This window comes from Pinus tabuliformis, chromosome 8 (genome assembly GCF_031772625.1).
Source record: "Pinus tabuliformis cultivar Carrire ecotype Pingquan chromosome 8, CPIR1, whole genome shotgun sequence".
NCBI lineage: Eukaryota > Viridiplantae > Streptophyta > Pinopsida > Pinales > Pinaceae > Pinus > Pinus tabuliformis.
Genome location: NC_142294.1, coordinates 1,454,728,394 through 1,454,736,456, shown reverse-complemented (window position 1 = coordinate 1,454,736,456; position 8,063 = coordinate 1,454,728,394).

The window sequence follows — 8,063 nt, the reverse complement described above, 5'->3', positions numbered from 1 at the left end:
ACATTTGAATGGCAACTGTTCATAATCCAATTTCTGAAGATGCGTCCAGCTTCCTACCTTTAGGGTAATGGCCTCCGGTAACCCTTCCTCCAGATCCACCTCTACGCAAATCCTGGCACAGTCATATTGATCTTTGTTGTTGGCTCAGTCTATGAATTTTCCTAGGGCGTTGCCGATATGCCTCAATGAGTCCCAGTTCCAGCAGTGAACCGGGAGGTTTGGGAGTCTGACCCAAACCGGTACTGCTTTGGGGACGTTGACTGTTGGATCAAAGTCCGGGGTCCAGTTGTTTAGATACAGTCCCTGAGGGCCCATGAAGTAGGGGCCGTTTTGGAAGATCAACTCCTTGTCTTCTTTAGATGTGAATTCGAACAGGAAGAATCCCCTTCCCAAAAAATATGAGGTGACGTTTTCTTTAATAAGCGGCGCCCAATTTCTGTTAACCCAGTTCTCGGTGGACTTTGGAGATGACCATGAGCCCGTAAATTGGCCGATGAGAGCCCGATCTGCTAGCGACAAAGCGACTTGTATTGGGGTTTCAGGGGGAAGGGAGATCACCGGGATTTCATCTAATCTTTTGACAAATTTCGCTGCCTCTGAGGTCTTCTTCTGCGGGAGGCCAGCCAGGAGCTGAGAGAAGGCCTCAGCTGGCGATCTCGGCGGGGGAGGCGGGGACTGAGGGGAGCCCAATCCCTCCATTGAGAAAGCCGAGAGGTCAGAGCCCAAAGGCTTCCATTTGCAGCGAGAAGAGGTTCTGGAATGCGAGACTGCTCTGATGCTGGACGATCCTCAGCATGCAGCGGAAGAACAGATACACAGCAGGCAATCTGATCCTGAGGCGAGGGCCAATCGCTGCATGCAACGCAGGGAGGCCGGGGAGAGTCAGGATCTCTCTGCAGAAACGATCAGGCACTCCCAATCCGGCTGAGACGATCCGGAGGCAAGGGCCAGCCGCTGCATGCAGCGCAGGGAGGCCGAATGGAGCACCCGGGAGGCGCAGAACCAGGTCAACGCGCAGGAGCTCGATGTTTAGTCTATGAAGACCTTTCTTATTAAAGGCTAAAGTATATGTAGTGTTGTTATTATCATTGTCTATAGGCATTTTTTGTGGGATAAATGGATCCTTTCATTAATAATTAAAAAGTTAGATATATCTTGGATTCCCAAAAGAGGACTAAAATCTAAGAGATTTTTGAGACTAGCAAGTTGCCTACCAATAACATATAATAAAAAATTGACTATGACAATCACGACCACATGGAGAAATCCTTGATGATTTGAGACTTCAAGGGGAGAAATGATCCATATTTATGAAGGAATGAAATGCAATAAAAATTTAAACAAAAACACGGAGATACATCGAAACATAACTTCAATTAATAAATAGTAATTGTTGAAAATTGTTTACATGCGGGGAGGAAACAAACTAACTTGGGTGATGGTAGCTTATCTCTGAGAAGAGATGTGATGACTACATGCCTTCTAAACTATGTTACAATGAGGCTCGAAGGCCTTTTTATCATGAAGAAACATTGAGAAACCCTAAACATCCAAAAACCTAACCCTAGGAGATGAAGTGCCAAAAGGTATGGGCCTTGATGGGGTTAGTTGGAACGTCAACTTCCCGGGGTCGTAACTTTGGCATACGATTTTTGTTTGGCATGCACAATAGCTCGTTAGAAAGGTCTATTCGAGGACAACAACTTTCAACTGAAAATATGGTGAAATTTCTTACATGGCTTATTGCTATTACATGTAGTATGTATTTGTATGTGTATTTGTGGTTCGAACCTAATCAAAGACTCACATTTTCCCGTTTCCAAAAAAAATGTCATTTAGGGCCTCAAAACGACTTTGGAAGTTCATAACCCAAAAAACTACGAAAAATAGAAAACTACCAAAATAGGAAATTGTGTTGAAATTAGGAAACTGAAAGGAAACAGTGTTGGGGGTCAGATTGGAATAGGCAGGTGGACACCAATATCCACTTGTATTAGTCCTCGCCCCTTAGGTAGTAATGGTCCCCATTGCATTGAGTGCCTCCATGAGATGGGGAAACTTTTATTGAACTTGGTCCCTGGCGAATCACTTGCCTTGGTGCAAGAGCCAACCAACTTTGACAACCCTATACAGTTGGATCCTTTGTTGGTGAGTGTTCTTAATCTATGTGTCCATGATCCGATCAGTTGTGGCATGTTCAATGCAATCTGGATTGATCTTTATTGGTGTCAGTTGCTCAACAATGTCTGATGTGTCCAACAATGGTGGAAACTATGGTCGAAGGTGATCCACAATGAATATTGGGTCTAGGCCAAGGAATGGGGGGATACTTAGCTTGAAATCATTATCATCCACAACATTGGTGATGGTGTAAGGCCCGTATTGAAGCGGTCAAAGCTTCCAATGGGTACTGACAAGGCGTTCCTTCTGTAAATGCAACCACACCTTGTCGCCCACTTGAAACTTATGTGGCACTTGATATTGATCATGACATTATTTATACTTGGCATTGGCTTTATCCAATATATCATGAACCTACTGGTGGATGTGATGATCCATTCAACAGATCTTGTGGCTTTATTAGCTTCAGACTAAACATGTGTAGATTATGGTTGTGTAGTTGCAAGAGGCATTTCAACATCAATGGAGCACAATGGTTGAAATCCTAGGCCCACTTGAAAGGGTTTGTGTACAGTCGAGCTAAGAAGAGCTCTATTATAGTTGTGTTCCTCTTAGGGAAGACTCCCATCCCATGTTCGTGGATGCTTGGAGTTGTACATGTGTAGTATATGCACTATCACCCCGTTGACAACCTTTGTCTGGCCATCAGTCTAAGGATGGAATGCAGTTGATTTGGTGAGCTTGGTGTCCAACAATGACCATAGGATTAACTAGAATGTGCTCAGGAACCTGTTATCCTGATCTGATATAATGGTCTATGAAAACCCAAAACGTACCCACACTCATTCGAAGAAGAGATTAACAATGTCTTTTGCTATGATGCTTTTCTTGCAGGAAACCAATATAGCCATCTTAGAAAATCTATCAACGACCACAAATACAGAGTCATTACCATGCTTGGTAGAAGGAAGGTCAGACATATAGTCCATGGACATGGATTCCCAAGGCTGTCCAAGAGTAGGTAGAGGAATGCACATGCCTTGCTTCTTAATGGTTTGCTTGGAAATGGCACATGCGATGTAGGATCTGATATATTTTCCAACGTTCAGTCGGATTTTTCGCCAATAAAAATATTTATGCAGTACTGCCACTTTTTTCTCCACACCAAAGTGTCCTACGACCTAACTATAGTGCACCTCCCAAATCAACTTGGCACCAATCACTTGAATGAACACAAAAGTGCCCTAGGTAGCATAACCATGCGTTCTAGAGGTGGAAGTCTGGTACTTGCTTTCCATCCATCAACATTTGGTATGCGGTGGCAAATTCTTAATCATGTTTGTATAACTATGGCCATCCAGAAGTCTCGTGCCTGCAAGAGTTGAGAATAATGGTTAGTGCCAAAACCAGGGGCCAACTGAGGCAATCTTCAACATTATTGGTGTTTCCCTTCTTATATTTAATGTTCAAAAGGATTTGTTGCATATATGTGGACCATTTTTATGGTGATCATTCTCTAACTTCCCTTGTGTCTACATAAATTGAAGAGGTTGGTGATCTGTGTGGATGATCGTCTCCTTCCCCAAAATGTAATGTTTCCACTGTTGGCAAGCCTGCACGATGGAATACATATCCTTGTCGTAGGTAGGGTATTTATGAATAATATTAGAGAGTGTCTCACTGTGACATGCCATCAGATGCCCTTGCTAGGTGAGAGCTGCACCAATAGCATAGTCGAAGGTATTTGTCTCAATTTCAAATGGTTGTTGCGGGTCTAGCAATGTGAGCATTGGCGCAGAGAAAAGGCAGTGTTTTAACTCAACGAATGCCTTCTATTGTGGCTCAGACCAAAAAAACTTTACTTTTTCTCCACCCTCAGTAACTTGTCTTCAAGGCCAAGTGATATGAGAGAACCCCAACACAAACCTTCGATAGAAATTGGCAAGGCCCTATAAGTTATGAAGCTCTGTTAGATTTGTCGAGGTTGACCAATCTCGAATGACTTGGATCTTAGCTGGATCCACATGCATGCCTTTCTCATCAATAATGTAGCCCAAATATTGGACCTGGTTCATGCCAAAGGAGCATTTCTCCAAGTTGGCACATAGTTTGTGCTGCTGCAAGATTTGAAGGACCTGCTGAATATTTTGCAAGTGCTCTGCCCAATTCTTGTTGAAGATGAGGATGTCATCCACATATACAACCACAGACAAGTTGGTGAAAGGCCACAATATGTCATCCATATGCCTCATAAAAGTTGCGGGGGCATTTGTCAACCCGAAGGGCATGACCAACCACTTAAAGAGGCCCTCCTTGGATTTGAAGGTGATCTTCCATACATTTGTGGGTTCTGTTGGAACTTGATGATAACCATACTTCAAATCAATCTTGCTTAAGTACTTGCCCCCCTTAACTTGGTCAAGAAGGTCATCAATCCATGGGATCAGGTATCTGTTCTTGACAGTGATTTTATTCAGTGCTCGATAATCAGTGCAACATCTCTAGGTCCCATCTTTCTTCTGTACGAGTATAATTGGGCTCCCATAAGGTGAGGAACTTGGTCAGATGTGCCCTTCTTTGTAGCAACTTCTAGATTTGTAGCTTGATTCCCTCATTTTCCATAAGAGAACGACAATATATTGGCCCATTGGGTAGAGGTGCTCTAAGAGTCAGATCGATTGAATGCTTGACTTGATAGTGCAAGGGTACCCTTGTGGGTGAGGAGAAGATGTCCTTGTACTCTTCCATGACATTATCAACTTGCTTCTGTTGTGTGGAGGAATCATTTCTAGGGGCCATGGATGTGGCCATGATCTTCCCCTTACTTTAAAAGTGAATAAGAAAGAAAGCAAATTTCTCGGTTTGGGAAATGATCTTACTACATTGCGTAACAGAGATTAAAGAAATGGTGGTAGGTGGGGCTACCTCTAGTATCCTGTATAGTTTTCTTCCCAAAGTAATAATAACACTAGGAGGCTTGGACTCATACATAACATGATGCTTCCATAAGTATGGTTGGCCTAATAAAACATCAAAAAACTTCAAGGGGAGCAACTTCACACAATACCTCGTCCATGAAGGGCTTGATGTTGAAGGGAATGCAACATTGTTAGCTGATGCAAAGATATCGCCCTTAATGGAGCCACCGATGGTGTATGGCTGCGAGTGTGGTGTGGTCGGCAAACCCAACTACTTAACGATCTCTATTGAGATGAGGTTCTTTTAGTTCCCACCGTCAACACTGAACTGTCGTGGAGAAACCTTCACCCACATCTGTGAGTCAAAGAGACACTCCCCATCCTCTGGATCTTCGGGCTCAATCTTTTGGATCTTGGTGGTGGCAACGACAACACTGGGTTCTTTATTAATAATTTGTTTCCCCTTGTTAGGTTATGACTCATAATTAGAACATGCATATGACTTCGAAGCTTTTAGCTTGGACGCTAGTGAATGCTCAGTGTGACACTCATTTTTGTTGTGGATGGGGCTCTTGTGGAACTCACACCACTTTCATGTGTCCTTCTTTGTCTTTGTGGTGCTATTATTTACTTGTGGCTTCGATGGGTTGTCCTGGGTCACTCCACTTTGGCTCTGTCCTTTGTTCTGTGGTTTGGAGATGCCTTTTCCATGCTTTGAATTTGCATATCCAAAGTCTCGCTTCTTCATGTTTAAATTTATGATCGATCTTAACAAAATATTGGTATGTTGTGCCAAGCGAGGAGATGTCTAGGGACTCCATTTTTGCCTGGATGTATTTGTGTAGACAACCACAGTACATGAGTGCTAGATTCCGCTTAGAATCCTTGATACCCAACTTCTTGCATAGGGTATGAAAGAAAATCGTGAACTTTTACATGTCTTGGTTCCTCCTCGTCCCGTTGTTCACAATAAGTTTCCCACCAGTCCTTGACAGGGGGAGCGATTTTAAAGAGTGCAAAAGTCATCTTTTCCCTATCGTAAAAATTATGGACTGAAAAATGTCCTTCCAATATATTTAACCATATATCTAGAGCATCTGCACCTATCTATCCCTCAAATATAGGAATTTCAAAGTTAACTTGTACCTTAATAGGGGTAGTTCGTCTAAAGTGACTGTTGGATGAAGATGCTTCACCCGCTAATACATGTCGAAGGATTTGGGAAAATTTATCCATCATCTCGTTCCTTTGTCGTTCTAGGGCCTCTTTAAGCAATAATTTGAAAGCATCTCCTGCTCCCTCGTCTTTCTTTTCTTCCGCCATGGGAGGTTGTCGGTGTCAATGAGGCCAATCTTGCAAGGTTTCAACTAGTTCAAGTCCCAACTCCTTATACCTCGACCTTGTTGGGGACATGCACAAAAATAGGGAAAGAGAGGACTGCTTTGATACCACTGATCCAAATTTATGAAGGAATGAAATGAAATACAAATTTAAACAAAACACAAAGATACAATGAAACATAACTCCAATTAGTAAATAGTAACTGCAGAAAATTATTTACATGAAGAAATGAAACAAACTAGCTCAAGCGATGGTAACTGATCTCTTAGAAGTAATGTGACGGCTACATGCCTTATGAATTGCATTATAATGAGGGTTAGAGGCCTTTTTATGATGAAGAAACATTGAAAAACCCTAAACATAAAAAAACCTAACCTTAGGAGATGAAGCACCAAATAGTATGGGCCCCGATGAGGTTAGTTAGAATGTCAACATCCTGGGGTTGTAACTGTTAGGTCCTTATACTACTAGTGTAACCCCTTATTGTTATTAGTACAACCCCCTTATTATATTGTTGTGCCCATGTAGTCCCCATATTGTTATTATTGTGCCCCATAGAAGCCCACTATTGTTATTATTGTGCTCTTAGATTATTATTTTTATGTCAGCTCTGCTTATATTATGACCCCTTAGACTCCTATATATAGAAAGGAGGTCTTGTCATTTGTATCATCGAAGAATTGTTCATTTGTGTAATGTAAAGGAGGTTGCCCCCTCGAAGAGTCTGAATTCTAAGACGTTGATCTATCTTTTCTATCTTTTTGTGAGCTGGTTTCATACCATCTGGTATCAAAGCTTTGGTTTCTAGGGTTTCGCTGCTCCAAACAGGTCATCGTGGAATTTTCGCTATAACTTTGTTTTTGAGATGTTTCAGAAGTGAAAAACAAAACCCATTTGAGACGAAATCGCGCTAAACCTCGGGTCCGAATTTCAGATCTTTTCTCGCTAGATTTTCGAAGATATGATCTGAGGAAGTTAGCTATTTTGCAGACTCCCGAATTACATTCCAAACAGGTCACCTTGGGAAAATCGTCATAACTTTATCTCTGAGCATCATATTGAATTTTCATAAGAAGTTGTAGAAATAGGACTTCTTGTAGTTTTATGTATATCAGTTTCAGGTACTAAGGTCGAAACAGTAAGACGTGGCACATTGTACTTGTTCGCTCTACTGAACTAGTCTATAATCAGGTCACTGTGGGAGATTTGGCATAACTCTTTCTTGGATAATCAAATATTGATCAGACTTGTGGCGTTAGAAAGAGAACGTAGAGAGCTATTGCAGGAATACATTTCAGAACTTGGAGATCTGAAATTACAGAGTTACTATTGTTTCAAGATCAAGCTCCTAAAATCAAGAAAAGGCGATACGAGGAAGTTTGATGGCAAGGATCTGGTAAATTGGATACTACAAATGGAGCAATATTTTGATCTACATGATGTACCATTGTTACAAAAGGTATGTACTGCATCTTCATATTTAGAACCGGATCAATTTTTATGGTATAAAGGGATTTGTTCTCGTAAACAACTTGTTACGTGGTCAATTTTCAAGGAGGAAATGATAACACATTATGAGGATACAAAGCGCAACACCTTCTTTAGAGCAACACCACAACAATTGGAAGAAAAAAGAGCAAAAGGGATTTGTTACAAGGTGGAAAGCAAAACTATGGCAACAAG